This window comes from Rhinatrema bivittatum, chromosome 8, assembly GCF_901001135.1.
Source record: "Rhinatrema bivittatum chromosome 8, aRhiBiv1.1, whole genome shotgun sequence".
Classification (NCBI taxonomy): domain Eukaryota; kingdom Metazoa; phylum Chordata; class Amphibia; order Gymnophiona; family Rhinatrematidae; genus Rhinatrema; species Rhinatrema bivittatum.
The window spans coordinates 182,418,949-182,436,379 of record NC_042622.1 but is presented as its reverse complement, the minus strand read 5'-3'; the positions used below and the strand labels follow the sequence as shown (position 1 = coordinate 182,436,379).

Below are 17,431 nucleotides of genomic sequence, written 5' to 3'. Positions count from 1 at the left end.
TAGCGGAGGACGAAGTTAAACCTCGTGAAGAATAGAGCCCGACGAGCCTGCCGTGGATTAAGTCGTTGAGCCCGCTGCAAGTACTCTAAGTTTTTGTGGTCTGCATAGACCGTAAATTGGTGCTGTGCCCCCTCTAGCCTTGGCCGCCATTCTTCCAAGGCCACCTTTATCGCCAAGAGTTCCTTATCTCCTATGGCATAGTTCCGTTCGGCTGGGGAGAACTGGCGGGAGAGGAAGGCACACGGGCGAAGCTTGTGCCTTTCAGAGATCTGGCTCAGAATGGCGCCAATGCCTTCAGAAGAGGCGTCCACCTCGATGATAAACGGCCGCTGTGGGTCTGGATGTCGAAGGCATGGCTGTAGCAAGAATGCCTCCTTGAGGTGACGAAAGGCGGTTTCAGCCGCAGGGGGCCATTTCTTGGGGTTCGCGCCTTTCCGGGTCAGGGCCGTCATCGGGGCAACGATGGTTGCATAATGCGAGATAAAAGACCGGTAATAATTCGCAAACCCCAGAAACCTCTGGAGTGCCTTGAGTCCTGACGGCTGCGGCCATTCCCGAATGGCCTTCAGTTTCTGTGGGTCCATGCGGAATCCTTCTTTGGAGACTATATATCCCAGAAAGGAAAGGGATTCCTGCTCGAAAAGGCACTTTTCTAGCTTCGCGTACAGATTGTTTTCTTTAAGACGCTGTAGTACTTGAATGACGTGCTGGCGGTGAGCGGATAAGGTATCTGAAAATATCAGTATGTCATCCAGGTATACGACCACAGATCGGTACAGGAGGTCACGTAGTATTTCATTCATAGTGTTCTGAAACACTGCGGGGGCATTGCAGAGGCCGAACGGCATTACTAAATATTCATAGTGGCCGTCTCGGGTATTGAATGCCGTCTTCCACTCATCACCCTCTTTGATGCAGATCAAGTTATAAGCTCCCCGGAGGTCAAGCTTGGAGAAGATCTGTGCTCCTTGCAAACGGTCGAAGAGTTCCGAAATGAGGGGTAGCGGATATCGGTCTTTGACTGTTATAGCATTCAGGCCTCTATAATCAATGCACGGACGCAGACTTCCATCCTTCTTGGCGACGAAGAAGAACCCCGCTCCTGCGGGGGACTGGGATTTCCGGATAAATCCTCTCTTCAGATTTTCCTCAATATACTCCCTCATGGCTTGCGTCTCGGCCGGAGAAAGGGCATAGGTGCGTCCTCGAGGGGGTTCTGTCCCTGGGAGAATATTGATGGCGCAGTCGAAGGATCGGTGCGGTGGCAGTACTTCGGCCTTTTGTTTAGAGAAGACGTCCGTGTATGCAGCATAAGGAGCCGGTAGACCTAGGAGACTGGTGGAAGCTATGGAACAAGATGCTGGCACTACGGAGTGGAGACATTTACCGTGGCAATTCGGTCCCCAACGAGCCAGCTGCAGTGTTTTCCAGTCAAACTGGGGCTCATGGTCCTGGAGCCACGGGAGTCCTAGAACAATCGGATGGTTGGAATATTCCAGGACGTAAAATGAAATTTGTTCCTGGTGCAGGGCCCCAGCTCTGAGCTGGACGGGGATCGTGGCGTGTGTCACTTGTTCTGGGAGGGGCTTACCCTGGATCGAGGAGATGACCATGGGAGCCGAAAGGCGAACTTGTGGGATCTTTAGGTGTTCCACCAGACCTTTTATTATAAAGTTGCCACCGGCGCCGGAGTCCACTAATGCCAAAGTGTGGAAGTCTCCTTCGGTCGTGGATAGTGACACTGGCAGTGTCAGTGGAGGTGCAGGTGTGGTACGGCCCAGAAAGAGACCTCCGCCAGGTCCTAGGCCCGAGAGTTTCCCGGCCGCTCAGGGCAGGAGGCTACTCTGTGGCCTGCCATACCGCAATAGAAGCAGAGTCCCTCCTTCGTGCGCCTCTGCCGCTCCTGCGGAGATACTTTCCCGCGACCCAACTCCATGGGTTCGTCGGCAGGTGCCCGAGGGACTTCGGGAGCACTCTTGTGCGGAGGAGAGGGCCTCCTGGCTGCTTTAGTCACCGGGATGCGAAACCTCATGCGACGGTCTACACGATTGGCCAACTCAATCATGCCGTCAAGATCCTCGGGGAGTTCTTTCGCCGCCAACTCATTTTGGAGGCGCGAGGCTAGGCCCTCCAGGAAAATACCATGCAGGCAGTCCTCTCTCCAATTTAGCTCCGCGGCCAGGGTGCGGAATTCTGTGGCATACTCGGCCACAGTGCGGGTGCCCTGCCGCAACCGGAGCAGTTCGGAGACCGCAGTGGACTTGCGAACGGGTTCATCAAACATCTGCCGAAACGCAGACAGGAACTGAGTCAAGTCTTCAAAGATCGGATCACTTCTTTTCCATAGGTGAGAGGCCCAGATTAGGGGCTTCCCGTCGAGCAGGGACATGATATAGCTGGTCTTGACCAGGTCGCTGGGAAACTGCGCCGGCAGTAGGGAGAAGCGAACCTGGCACTGGCTGAGAAATCCTCGACACAACTTTGCGTCTCCGGCGTATCGAGAGGGCGCCGGGAGTTGTGTGGGAGTAACTTGCCCCTGGTCACTTCCGGAGGCCTGGACGGAGTGGGGTTGGGCAGGGCGACCCCCTTGCGCCCCAGGCGGAGATGGAAGCATGGGATTCATTGGCCCTAGTGCTTCCAGGCGTTGGGTCAAACCCTGTACTGCAGAGACCAGGGCGTCGAGAGTCTGTTGTTGGTCTTTCGGTCGCTGGGCCATCCCAGGAATGGCCTGGCGGGCAGATACCTCCGCCGGGTCCATGGACTTGGCAATCTGTTATGCTCAGGCTTGTGGACCCTTGGGCCGATGTGAGGATGGAATACCTTGCGGAAGTCCCGTAGGCTCTCACGCCGGGTGGCGAGGCAGAACAAGAGGCGGGACCAGCTGACCCTTGGCACTGGAGGCTGAGGCGAATGTGGAGGCGATGAAGAGACGAGAAGAGGCGCTGTGTCTTCACCACTGGTGGTCTGCGGTCCCCCCGGGAGGAGCCCGTAGGGACCCGACCGCTAGGACTTAGGTGGACCTAGGGAGGTCAGAGCAACGGTGCAAAGGTCAACTGGAGCTTCGCCCTGGAAGCCCGCGGTCCCCCCAGGAGGAGCCCGTAGGGACCCGGGCCGCTGGGACTTAGGTGGGCCTTTGGTGACGGAGTCTTGGAGGAGTCCTGGGTCGAGTGCCAGAGGGTCGTCGTTCACCAGTCCGAAGTCGTGCACCAGAGAATCGTCGCTTGCCAATCCGAAGTCAGGAACCAGAGAATCACCATAAGCCAATCGGAAGTCAGGAACCAGAGAATCACCGTAAGCCAATCCGAAGTCAGGAACCAGAGAATCACCGTAAGCCAATCCGAAGTCAGGAACCAGGAAGACAAAGCAGAAGCCAAGCTCGAAGAACTCACTGAAGCAAGCAGACTAGACAAAGCTCACAGGAGACGTTGCCAAGTCGAGGAATGAGCAGAGGAAGCCTCCTTATATACTTCCTCTGCTCTGAATCATTGGAAGCAGGTGAGTCTAGTTAAAGGGACCAGGTCCCTTTAAATGCAAACGAGTTGATGGCGGTCATCTTGAATCCTATGGCGGCGGCCATCTTGAATCCTCTCGGCACTGAAGACGCTGAGCCCCGGGGAGGCTAGGAGGGCTTCCGGCGAGGGGGCACCCCGCGGGCCCACTCCAGCCCGCAGGAACAACTGCCCTGGGTCCGGGCTTCCTCTGGAACTGTTTGCCGCGGCGGGTCGCCGCTGCGGCCAGGTAGGTGGGGCGTGCCTGCGGGCGGCCGCGGGCGCAAAACACAACAGTGTTCTTCTGTTTTGGATCCTTTGTATTTCTCAGCTGCTGTTCTGTTTGCCTTTTTCAGCCACTTCCTTGGGAACCAGATTGGTTTCTTTCTCCTTTTACTTTTGCTTATTTTGCAAACATATAGATTTGTTGCCTTTGTAATAGCTTCTTTTAATTTGACCCACTGTTCCACCTCACCCATTTCCTCCCAGTCTTCTAGTTCATCCTCCTACTACATCCCCATTTGGACAAGGTCTGTATTTTTTTAAGTGCAAAGCCTGGATCTTCATGTGACTTCTTTCTCTCCTTGTTGCAATATCAAACCACACCGTCTAATGATCACGTGTGCTCCTATGAGCCCCTATCCTGACATTAGCCCATTTGTGAGCATTAGGTCGTCATTCCCTCCCTTGTGGGTTCCAGTACCATTTGCTGGAGCAGAGTCCCTTGAAGGGCATCCACTATCTTTCTTCTTCTTCTAGTTTCTGCAGTAAGGATACTCCAAATTACACCTGGCAAATCAAAATCTCCAACGAGCAACACTTCTTTCTTTCCCACCTTTTGGATGTCTTTGACCAGATCTCTGTCCAGTTCTTATGGGTGAATCAGAGGCCTGTAGACCACACCAGTGTAAATGGAAGCATCATCTTCTTTTTTTTTTTTTTAAGACAACCCATAATGCTTCTTCCCTTTCCACTTCCCTTGCATTTCAGTTGCTTGGATATTGGTCTTGACAGTTACTCCTCCCTTTTTTTGTACTCCCTGTCCTCCCTTAACAAGTTATAGCCTGGGACCATATCCCAAACTTTGTATTTTATTTCATTTTATATAAAGTTTATTTGAAAAAAACCCAAAAACAAACAATAAATTGAACTGAAAATGCCAGTTAAATAACAGCCATCAGGATATTCTTGTAAGGACACAGGCCTTGATATGAGTCCGGTTTGATCACAGAATTTAACCTAAACTAATGCTTCAGTTTCAAAATTATGCAGTACACTTTTGAAGCACTTCATTAAGACTTGGGATAGTGTGTTGTGCCTAGATTTGCCATCACTGCATTTTGGCAGGATTCCACAGCATAAACACAATATAGTGGGTTATTGCAGATGTATAAATGGCATCATTTCCTCTAAGGGTCCAGCATTACAATCCCTGTACTCTGCTGCTCTTTTCATTAGTTCAAGCTCCTACATTTTACATTCTACTATTGCTATCTCATATCCTGGAGGCTCCAGCGGGTGCACTCTGATAGGCCGTGGAGGCCTTGTGATCTATGGGAGTCCTGCAGAGTTGCTTACATCACTTTATATAGTAACCCATGCACTCAATGGTCATTCTCTAAACAAATAACTTGATGCCTGGCTAAGAGCGGCCTCTGTCTTCCACTCCAGCTGCAATGGGGAGAAGCAGGGCGGGGGGTTCTATAATGAGGCAGGGTGAGTCGGCTGCTTCAGGCAGCAGAATTTTGAGGTGGCAAAAAATGCCTCTCTCACAGTGCTACTATGGTGTCCACCTGCCCCTGCTATAGGGTTGCCAACTGTCCGGAATTCCCACTGAAAAAACGGAAATTGTCCATATTTTCAAGTCCAGCTCTGCCTGCAGTCTGCAGCGTGCATGTGAGCAGGGGAGGGCCAATTGAGTAACCGCCCAGGATGCCAACCAATAAGGCACTAGTTGCCTCCCTCTAGATCCAATGGCGAAAGAGGGAGCAGGCTGTGGGGCCACCTGGTAGAGTCCAACCTGCTGGTGGCTGAAGATGTCAGGAGCTCGCAGGGCCACCAGCGGAGGACAAACCACCAGCAGCTGAAGCTGGAAGGAGGCTGCAGGGCCACTGGTGGCGTGCAAACCGCCAGTGGCTGAAGATGTCAGGGCTTGCAGGGCTACCGGCGGAGTCCAAACCACTGGCAGCTGAAGCTGGGAGGACGCTGTAGGGCCGCCGAGCATGATGCGACCGCAGTGAATTAAATCAGCGATCATTGGGGAGACCAGGAAATGTGTGTGAGAGCTTGAGTATATGAGTGTGTGTGTGTGTGTGTGTGGGGGGGAGAGCATGTGAGAGCTTGTGTGTGGGGGAGCATGTGAGAGCTTGTGTAAATGTGTGGGAGAGCATTGGGAGCTTGTGTGTGGGAGAGCATGTGAGAGTAAGAGCTTGCCTATGTATATGGGAGAACATGTGATAGTACAAGCATATGTGTGGGGGAGAGCATGAGAGAGTGAGCTTGCGTGTGTGTATGGGAGAGCTTGTGAGAGAGCTTGCATTTGTGTGTAAGAGAGCATGTGAATGTTTGTATGTGTATAGGAAATCGTGTGAAGAGCTTGTATGTGTAAAAGAGCATATGAGTGAGAGCTTGCTTATGGCAATGGAAGTACTTGTAAGGGTGCAAGCTAGTGTGTGTGAGAGATCATGTGTGAGCAGGGGCGGATTGGCCTATCGGGGGATCAGGTATCCCCCGTGGGCTGGTCGCTCCAGTCACATGGTCTGCCGGGCGCGGCTGTGACGGAGCCACGCCCGGCAGACCACGTGATGTGTCCTGGGCCGGCCTGGGCAGCGAATCCCTGGCCGGTCTTCCTCGGGAATCCGCCGCTGTGTGTGAGTGAGAGCTTGTGTCTGTGTGTATGAGACAGCTTGTAAGAGAGAGGTAGTACTTGTGCAGCGGGGGGGGGAGAGAAGAAAAATAGAAGAGTGAAGAATCAGAAAGAGAAGAGAGACTCTGATAATGGAATTAGAAGACCAACAAGGGGAAAGTGGGGAAAAAAGAGACAGGGACCAACTGATTGGAAAAATAAGATTAGACAACAAAGGTAAAAAAAAAAAAAAAGTTGAGTTTTTAGCAATTGTGATATGCCATCTTTGGGAATGTGAATTATTACATTTCTTGTATTTTGCTCTTTCTTTAAAGTTCCACTGTTCATTTTGGTTTCTTAGGCTTTCTATTTTGGTTTTATCTACACTTTCCGTTTCTAATTTGTAGTCCCTTATTTTTGTATTAGGTAAAGGTTAAGCTGTGTTCTGCCCGTGTACGACTGAGGTATAGTTTCTCTGTAGAAATTTGTAGCAGTCCAGGTTGTTCTGTTTGGCCAAAAGTTGGTATATTAGTGTTTCAGGATTAGTGTAATATGTGTATTGCTGCCTTTTCCTAGATAAGGTTGCTGCTGTTTGAATCCTGAGAATTATTGCTGTGTTTGTATGGTATGGCAGGGTTCTACATATCTTTTTTTTTTTTTTTGCAGGTGTTTGTATTACTTCACAAAATATTTGGCAGTGGAGAGAGTTTGTTTTGCTGAGATGACACCAGAATTTGGAAAAAAAATTATATATATACACACATTTATTTCTTGTTCGGATGTAATGTGAACTGTCCTAATTCTGCTCTGCACCTATACTTATGATTATGATTTTTGCTGTTTTATTGTAGTTATGATGATCTCTGCCTTTCTGGAGAGAGGATTCATGAAAGAATACATGATATGTGTTTTATTAAATGATTGGATCTGATGTTTGTTATGTTCTTTGTTTGCTTTTTACATGATATTCTACTTGTGTATTTATAAACTGCAATAAATATAAAATAAGTTAATATATGTTAATAAGGATTTTTTACTGTTGGTAAGTGCTTGAAATAAGTGAGTTACAATTTTAAGTTCACTCATGATGCATAACAGCTGTTGCAGACTACTTAGAAATCCATTGCCAGGTTACTATAAGGCATTATCGATAAGAGTATAACTAGTACTGCCCACCCATGTTAATCTTGAACCCACCAAAAAAAAAAATCTGTTCTGGTTTCTTCACTAGTAAGAGAATGAGATAGAGAGCTTGCATATGTGTATGACAGCAACGTCTGCATGTTTATGTGAAAGTCTGCATTTGTATATGAGAGCCTTCATGTGTAAGAGAGAAAGTGAGCTAACATATATGTGTGTGAAAGCATGCATGTGTATGAGACAGTGTATGTGTGAGAGAATAAAGTGGGTGCAGCTCCCCCAATCCACAAAAATCTCAGGGTGACTAGAAATCAAGAGTTTCCAGGTATGGTCAGCAGGGACTTTTTAAAAATCCTTATTAGTTTTAATTATTTGGTGTTATTTGATATATGTGCTGTTTCGAAATATTTTATTGGTGCTTGGGAAATTTTTTAAAAACATATATGATTTTAATTAATAGAAGTTATTCTATTTAGCAGTAGTTTTGAAATATTTTATTAGTATGGTTTTACTATTATAATTGATGCTTTATGTTTCTTGATTTTATTTATGAGGAATGGTGGTTTTTCCATTGTTACACACAGGGTCTGGCTTCTTGGGGTTTCCATTTCAGTTTTTGTCTAATTTGTGATCCTTTTTTCTGGATATGGAAAGCGTATGGCTCTGCTCTGGGCGTGTAACCAAGATGCGAGATTTTGCTTGCTATAGATCCCTACACAGTCACTGCAAGCTATTAGGTTTGTTTTAGTAGGTGGTGTATTGGTATTCTACGACCAGGTGTAATATTTACACTAGGCAGGGGCTACCATCTCATGCCTCCCCTCAGGCAGCAGATTGCCTTGAGCCGCCCCTGGGTAAGGACGTAAGTTCAAAAAGGTTCCCGACAGAATATCATTACTGCAGCATTGCTGCAACAGCCACATGCTATTAACTGCATCTGAAGGAACACTTGCACCTGTACGTGGCCGGACTTCTCATATACTGCCCTTACTTGCACAAGAAACCCAGCGCTTGATTGATAAACGTGAAAAGAAAGACAGAAGTCCCGCTGAGGCGACGAATAAACGGAAAGGGCGGCACTGCGTGTGCCACGCCTGGCGAGAGAAGCCCTCTCGCGCAAGATGCAAAAGAGGTAGGCGGGACCTTCTGAAAGTACGCGTAAGACGCCGAACAAGGGCCCTTTCTGTTCTTCGGGAGAGGAACGGCGGACTCTGCGCGCAAGCGCACAGCATTGAACGGGACTAGTGAGAAACACCTTCCACCCACTCGTCCTCCCCTACCCGTGGCCAGCTGTCAGGCCGAGCCCAGTCTCGCGAGGCTGGCGCGCGCAGAACAGTTGGCGGCCCGAACGTGGTTTCTTTTGATGTAGCGTGTCGGCCGGCCAGTGTCTGTACGTGCGTGCGCGCACCGCGAGGCAGCAGCAGTAGCACGTGGGCAGCTCGAGACGGGCGGCAGTGACAGAAGCGCGTCTGTGTATGTGTGCACGCGCGTGCATAGGAAAGGGGGAGGTAGAGGGAAGGAAGGTGAAAGGGCAGCGCAGGTCGCCTGTCTGGAGAGTTGGCGGAACCAGGACCGGACGGAGTTGAGGAGGCGAAAGCCGGGAGAGCAGCGCCGCTAATCTAAAGTGGGGACTGCTCCCCTCCCCCCGCCCCCCTCTCCACCATCATACGCGGCCTGCGGTGAGTGCCGGTGAAGGGCTGGGATAGAGTAGAGTCGTCCCGTCCTGCCCACCTCTTTTTTTTTTTTTTTCCTGCTCGGTCCGTTACAACAGGGCTGGCTTGCGGCCTAGTTCGGCCGCCGGAGGAAGGGGGGGATTCGAGGAGCGAAGCGTATTAACGGTTCCAGCTCGTGACCCCCCCCCCCCCCCCCGATAAGCCGTCGCTCCTTGTTGGGGTGGTGGTGTTGCCGCCGCCGCCTCCCTGCTGACGCTTCTCGCCTTGGCATGTTTTGCCATTGTCACTGAGCCCCAGGCGCTGTTCGCTTGGTGCTCGTCTAATGCTGCTGCTACTGCTTCCCCTCGTCCTGCTGTCTTGTTACCAGGGGCGGGGGGCGCGACGGGGAGCCTCCGCTACCTGGTGGGGGCGGGGGGTTAGTGAATACACTCTTGCCGCAGGCGCCCGTGCAAGGGCAAGAATGACCTGAAGTTACACCACCAAGGTCGCCCAACCTCGCGGATAGTTTTCGGTTTGAAAGGTCATTCCTTGCCGCTTGTTTTACACTCGGTTGTCGCTAGTTTTAGAAGAAAAATATCAGTGAAGCTTTTGCAAATAATAGACAGGCAATGTGCCGGTAGGGAATAGGATTGCGCCTATTTGGTTGCAGGTCACAAGTGTAAAGCAGGGCGTTGAATGGTAACTTTAGAAATGTCACTCGCCCACCGTGTGCTTCCAAGGACTGTTCTCACTGAGATCAGCTTCGGCTTGCTTCCCCGACTGTTTCATCCAGAATTACTACTAAAGAATCACGTTCATGTGTTTCAGGGTGAATAAGTTCTCACTCATACATGTTTGACCTTTACTGTTAACAGGACATAGGAATATGTTGGGCTGTCGACATGTGCATTAAACGAGTCGGCTGGCCTCTTTCAGCACAATTTCTAAAGAAAAGGAAAACTCTGTCATTTCTGAAACAAACAAGGAGACAGCCAGGCATCCCACATTTGTTGTTCAACAAGCAGAAAAACTGTTTCTTTTAAAAAAGAAAGCAAAACTGAACGGCTTTCTTTTGCAATAGCGTTTGTTTAGGTAGACAGCATGTGCACAGCTTCAGTGTCTTTGTTGTTGAGGAAGTATTGTTATGGCAAGCTGCCAGCATGTGTATGTGATGTTGAAAGTGATAAAAGTGAATTGATTTAATTATATGCGTGCAGTGTGATTGGAACATACGATTCTTTTTATAAGACCTTTTTGTCATTGCTGTTCAGAATGACAAGCTCTCTAGGGTGCTCGTAGCTAGAAGGGAATTTGCTTCTTTTAAATTCCAAAGATGAGATGGGGTTAATTCTGCAACTATGTGCGTATTTTTAACTTCTTGTGGAGAGGCTGTCAAGAAGCCAAAACGATTGGGATAAGCAAGCAATGCACTCTTCACAGAGGGATTATTCTCTCCCGTCTGTAACTTAGTTTTCAGTTAGGTGGTCACATTGTTATTTCTGCCAGTGCTGTGCAAAACAGACACCGGGATCTCACTTAAATATAGCTGCTCTATTTGTTTAGTGTGTTTATTTATTTTTTACTGTAAATAGTTGGGGGTACCCTGAATAAAAAGGCATTCATGTACTATATAGACATTATTTCCAGGAAGATGAGTTGGAGAGTACAGGGAGAGAGAAGGGCAGAGCTTAATTTGCATACCAGCTATGCAGGTGTGGGGCAACTTTCCTGTCGGGGGATATTTAGTTGGTTTTATCAGCCTGAAGTAAATTAGAGACTGAAAATATTTTTTCCCTATGTAGAGACTGTATTTTAATTTGGAAAACTTTATTCTGATCTTGCAAAGTAATTGTAAGTTGGGTTTATGTAATGCAACATCTTTCATCAAAGTAAAGTTTTAACCTGCTTTATAACAAAATACATAGTACAAGTTCTAGCTATTTCAGGCAGCTTTTAGCTAATTCACAGTACATTTACTTTTATTCTGTTATGGTCTAAGCAATGTATTTCAATATATTAGACTTTGCAATATTAATACTTTTCAGTATTGGTTATTTGGTATATTTTAGATGTACATGGGAGCTTTGTGTGGCTTTTTTTTTTTTTTTGGCTGTTGGTGTTTTTATTTCCTGGTATAGTTGTATATATTGCATTTTTATCAGATTCCTTGCCTTGAGCACTTTTGCAAAAAGGGGAGTAAAAAAAATAAAGTAAAGGTGAATTGCTCAAAGCAGATTGTGTTTGAACTATCACGCCTAGAGTCTGAGAAGCATGCATCTGTGCTGTGACTGACTGTGCTGATTTATCTTTTTACAAAAATGTTTGCTTGTTTAGTTCAGCTTGAGGAGAAAGTGTATAAAATAAAAGGAATTTTGCTTAAGATATCTTAAAAATGGATACATTTATGTAACCCTCTTTTGCTAGTGAGTTTATGCAAAGTTTATATCCAACTACAGTTTTAGTTCTTCCATTGAGGAGACTCACTAGCCTGAGTGAACATTGATAAGAGTATGCCAAGGTGAAAACAGATTCTACATTGTGCAGCATTTTTACTTACATACTTCACGGTATTTTCCCAAGGACAGGAAACTACTGTGAAGTATGTAACTGAGATGTATGTCGTAGAGTGCACACTGAGCTCAAGCATAGGGTGTGATTAAGAGCAGGGCAGGCTCGTCCCATTAGCAAACTAGGCGGTCGCCTAAGGTGCCAACCATTAGGAGGTGCTGAAGAGCAGCTATGTGGGGCCGCGAGTGGAGCATATCCTGCTCTCGGCAAAGAGGAGTAGAGATTCGGCGGGTTGCGAACAGCCCCATTCTGCTCACAACCCAGGGAAGCACACATTTGGCAGGTGTGATTGAGGTAGGAGTCGGGGCTGAGACCGGTGGGAGTGGGGGGGGGGGGGGGGGTAGTGGGCGCAAGGCAGAATGTTTCACCTAGGGTGCCTAATACCCTTGTATCAGCCCTGGTAGAGAGTGATGACTATTCAGAGAGAGGGGCAAAGCTGGAGAGTACAGGCAGAGAGAGGGATGGAGCTCAATTTCCTTATCTGGTGGTAGAGTGGATTGGGCAATACAGAGAGAGTACGTCAGAGCTGAAGATTACAGGGAAAGAGAGGGGTGAAACTCAATTCCCATATAGAGACAGTGGGGTGAAGTTGAAAAGTACAGGGAGGGAGAAGGATGGAGCTTAATTTGCATACCAGCTATGCAGGTGTGGGGCAACTTTCTTCTTTATTATAGTTTGGATCTGCTGACTAGCTGCAAAGCAAAATAAGATGAACAGAAAACATCTGCTTAAAAATGCATGATACATGGATTAGCTAAACTGTTCTACCCTTGCCTTTCCATCAAGATTTATCTATTTATATGCAAGTATCTAGCACCACATACTATCATACATGTAATGATGAACTGTCTTGTTAGCCAAGGAAAGATTTGGCTAGTACAGAAGGCTTTAGTAAACAGTTTCTTTCCGTTTATGCTTTTCTTTAAACAGCTAACCCAAGCAAACTTTAGTTCCCCATGGCATTCATTCTAAACCTTTGATCTGGATGGAGCTTGCCCAATTGGCAGTATTCTATGTTGCCATGTGGGAGACCCAGTGTCAGTTCCTAAGCTCAGCTCCTGTTCTTTGGGCTGATCTTTTTTTTTTTTTTTAATAATTTATTTCAGGGGCTGACATTCTTTTAAGGTGTGCAGTATTTGAAAAGCACACATGACAAATAGTAACAAGTTGTATTAAAATATTTTAATACAAGTTTTACTTTTGAAGTTTTTTAAGCACATCCCTTGTGGTTTGCTGTTGCCATTCTTGTAAATAAGTTAAGTAACTATGAGGCCTGCAAACTAAAGGTTTTATCCTATTTTACCTCTATGGAGAAAATACTGTAAGCAAGTTGGTTATCCAGTTGGTTCTTTGATTGTATATGAGATCATTTGAATGATATGATCAATGTGGACCAGTCAGATCTAGGTTTGATGTAATTTCAGTCTTTATCACCATGGTTGCTACTACAGCTTCCCCTGCAGAGAAACTGAAATTATTTTAATTGACACTTTTTGCAAAGCAGTGCACACTGGGGACAGTTTTCTCCTCATTCACTTAAGAAATGTAATGTTTACCAAAGGAAGTATGTGAAAATGACTGTCTCACACCTTTGCATCTATTACAAGGCTGTTTTTGTTTTTGCTATGTAATGGTTTGGAAATTGCTATCTTGATTTCCCATGTATGTAGTAATTCTTACAGTTGTAAACTTTGAATCTTTATTTTAAAGATAAATAGAATATTCTCGGTACGTACCTGGATCAGTCCAGACTGCTGGGTTTTGCCTCCCTTTCAGCGAATGGAGATAGAGAAAAACCTGAAGATCACCCCCTCTTAACACGGTGAGCCACCTGCGTTCCTTCAGTATTTCTCTGTCTCCAGCAGATGGAGATGGCAGAACCTGCGGTCCTGATCTTTGATTGCTGGAAAAAAAAAAAGGGGGGGGGTGTGTGCATGTACAGCGATGAAGTGGAACTGAGCAGATGTCTTTTGTCTGTACTTCTAGGGAGTTGTCAGTCAAATTATTTTCCCATACTATTTTGGAATCACTTGCACAGCATTCATTTCTTGAAAGTTGGGTCATACAAGGACAATTTCACATATAAGATATGTCCCATAGGCAGAAAAAAATGGGCATTATTTATTTTATTTATTTAATATATATTTCTATACCGGACTTCACGAATAGAATTCACATCAGGCCGGTTTACATGGAACTTAGGGGATAAACAAGTGTAACCAAGAACAAGAAGGCTGAATCAAGCAAAGTTACATAAAACAGGGGCATTGAACTAGGGGGCTAGAGTAGCCAGGAAGAAAGGTAGAGCGGAAATAAGCAACAAATAAATAATATATAACTGGTTATGAGATTGGTAATTATGCCTCAGGAGGAGAAAAATGCATTTTCTCCTCCTGAGGCATTATGCCTCAGGAGGAGAAAATGCACTGGATGTGCACATGGTGAGAAAGAGGTAACAGAAGCCCTGTTAAAGAAACTAAGGCGTTTTTAGCTGACTTCAATTATAAACTACAAAAACTTCAGTGCTCCCTCAAACTGCATGAAAAGATAGACGTTCATCATTTGGCCATGTCTAATAATGCATAATGAAGAACAATTACAGTCCTTGGACACTGTGCTCTCTCAGTTGTAACAGAATAAACAGCTGCTGGAAACCACGTTGGATGACCTTGAAAATAGCAGAAGAAATAATGTGAAGATCGTTGGCTTACCAGACTCTGCTTTGGTTCCCTGAAACCCTGGATGTTAACTTGAAGGTCCACCCCATTTCAGTAGAGTATGTACACAGTTTGTGGCCTGCTACCTCTGCTGATGGTCATATAGTTGAGACCCTCTTTTGATGCACTATAAGTAAAATCTGTCTTGCTGTATAATTCTCTCTGCTGCTTCTGTTTGTCCCTTTCACTATGTCCTGGGGTACTACTGCACTTTACATGCTGACTTGCTTATATCTAAGTGTTTGGAGAGCATGCATGTCATTGTTATTGTATGGTTGTGCTGAAATAAAACATTAAAAAAAACCAAAACATCACTAGTTGTGAATTTGAATGCTAAGAGGTACCTCTCCCCTTCCTGGGCGCTGTTGCAAATGAGGTCTTGTAATCTCAAATATCCATAAACAAATGTGTGGCCCCAGCACACAAAAGTTTGCCCAGCCCTGAATAGGGGCACTTTTCATCCTCCGATTTCTTAAAGCAGAGTTCATAAGAGTTCTTACTCGAAGACTCTGCATAGTCTGCCGACTGGACTTGCTTCATGCAAGCCATGCCAGGGGAATGATATGAACTCTTGTGAGTCTGGAATTGGGATGTTGTTTTAAGGATGGGAATTTACTCAGTGTTAGAGAACCAGAGAGAGAGTCTTCAATATCTAGACCAATTGGTCTGTAACTGACATAAATTTACTATGCTATTTAGGTCTCTTTGCAAAAAGCTTTACTCAGTTTTTAAGCACAATCAAGTTAGATGATTTTCTCAAGGTCAGAGTGAGTTGTGGTGAGTATCTACCATTTTGGTGTTTGCTGTCATTTACTATGCAGTGTTGAGATCCCAAGAATCCCAACTCTCTGGTCTCCCACTATTACACTGAGACTGTTAAGAGCTGATCTAGAACTATCATAATACCACCTGAGTTGTAGCTGAATTCCCAATTACAGTGCCTTGCAAAATCCTTCACATTCTGTGGTCCAAAAAGTACAAATCAAAATGCATTAAAGTAGGAATTTGTTTCACTGATCTAAATAACATATGCTATACTTTCATCATAAAAGAACAGTCATAAAAACATTGCAAAAGTAATTAAAGATCAGTCTTGATTGCATAAGTCTTCATATCCTTTAACTCAGTATTATCTGTAGCAATAACAACCACAAGTCATTTGAATAAGTATCTACCAACTTTGCAAAGTGTGATGATGTAGTTTTTGCTCTTTCATGTTGGCAGAAGAGCTCAGGCTCTATCAAGTTGTTCGGGAATCATCTGTGGATAGCAGACTTCGAGTCTAGCCACACATTTTCTATTGGATTCAGGTCTGGGCTGCTGGGCCATTTGAGAATATTCTTTCTCTTGCTGAGCCACTGCTTTTGCTTTATGCCTAGGATGGAAGATTGGGCATCCAAATGGCAGATGAAATTTAATGTGGACAAGTGCAAGGTGTTGCATATAGGGAAAAATAACCCTTCCTGTAGTTACACGATGTTAGGTTCCATATTAGGAGCTACCACCCAGGAAAAAGATCTAGGCATCCTAGTGGATAATACTTTAATATCATCGGTTCAGTGTGCTGCAGCATTCAAAAAAGCAAACAATGTTAGGAATTATTAGGAAGGGAATGGTGAATAAAATGGAAAATGTCATAAGGCCTCTGTATTGCTCCATGGTGAGACCACACCTTGCATGGTCGCCGCATCTCAAAAAAGATATAGTTGCGATGGAGAAGGTACAGAGAAGGGCAACCAAAATAATAAAGGGGATGGAACAGCTCCCCTATGAAGAAAGGCTGAAGAGGTTAGGGCTGTTCAGCTTGGAGAAGAGATGGCTGAGGGGGAATATGATAGAGGTCTTTAAGATCATGGGAGGTCTTGAACGAGTAGATGTGAATCGATTATTTACAATTTCGAATAATAGAAGGACTAGGGGGCATTCCATGAAGTTAGCAAGTAGCACATTTAAGACTAATCAGAGAAAATTTGTTTTCACTCAATGCACAATAAAGCTCTGGAATTTGTTGCCAGAGGATGTGGTTAGTGCAGTTAGTGTAGCTGGGTTCAAAAAAGGTTTGGATAAGTTCTTGGAGGAGAAGTCCATTAACTGCTATTAATCAAGTTTACTTAGGGAATAGCCACTGCTATTAATTGCATCAGTAGCATGGGTTCTTCTTAGTGTTTGGGTAATTGCCAGGTTCTTGTGGCCTGGTTTTGGCCTCTGTTAGAAACAGGATGCTGGGCTTGATGGACCCTTGGTCTGACCCAGCATGGCAATTTCTTATGTTCTTATCGTTCTGCTGAAAGGTGAATTTTCTTCCCAGTCTCAGCTCTGTGGTAGACTGGAACAGGTTTTCCTCCAGGATCTGCCTGTACTTTGGTCTATCCATTTTTCTCGATCTTAAAAAGCTTCCCTGTCCCCGCTGCTGCAAAGCATCTCCACAACATTTATTTCTTTATTTAAAATTTAATATAAACTCCCAGTTTACCTAGATCACTGAAAGTGAGGTATAAAAATAACATGCATAAAATTAAATATAAATAAAACCAGAAAAAAACAAAACAGCACTGTATACCACAAATTCTAGCAGTCATCACCAAGTGTAGGTATGTTAGGGTGATGAGGCTTATGTTTTACACCACACAAGACCAAAAAGTTCCACTTTGGTCTCATCAGGCCACAAAACCATCTCCTGTATGTAAGCAGTGTCCCATCAGTGTTTCCTTGCAAATGCTGTGCAGCACATCGTAATGCTTTTCTTCAGCAGTGGTATCTTTCTTGCCATCCTTCCATACAGGCCATGTTTGTGGAGTTAACTTGAAATTGGCTGAGATTGAGGGGAAAATGTTGACTGTTCAACAGAGACATCTAATTATTTTAACGTAATAGGCCTTACAGTGACATTCCACAGCAGTTTGTTTAACCCATGGCTACTGACTTTGGAGGGTTGGCCTAATCACAGCAGTGTCATGTTGGTAGCAAACTCTTTCCAGTTTACAATGATGGACTTAATAGTGCCCCAAGGGATGTTAAAAC

General features: G+C 45.7%; 1 protein-coding gene across 2 annotated transcripts in view; it reads left to right on the top strand.

Annotated features, from left to right (window-relative positions):
- The first annotated feature begins 8,527 nt into the window (after window positions 1-8,527).
- Window positions 8,528-17,431, top strand: part of AKAP1 (A-kinase anchoring protein 1) — a 214,352-nt gene continuing 205,448 nt past the window's right edge. The window contains exon 1 of one of the 2 annotated variants that reach the window (XM_029611909.1): window positions 8,528-8,605. The gene's annotated coding sequence lies outside the window, so the exon portion shown is untranslated. Of the gene's footprint in view, window positions 8,606-8,660; window positions 9,153-17,431 lie in introns of those variants that run through there. The other variant, XM_029611908.1, reaches the window with a different exon arrangement.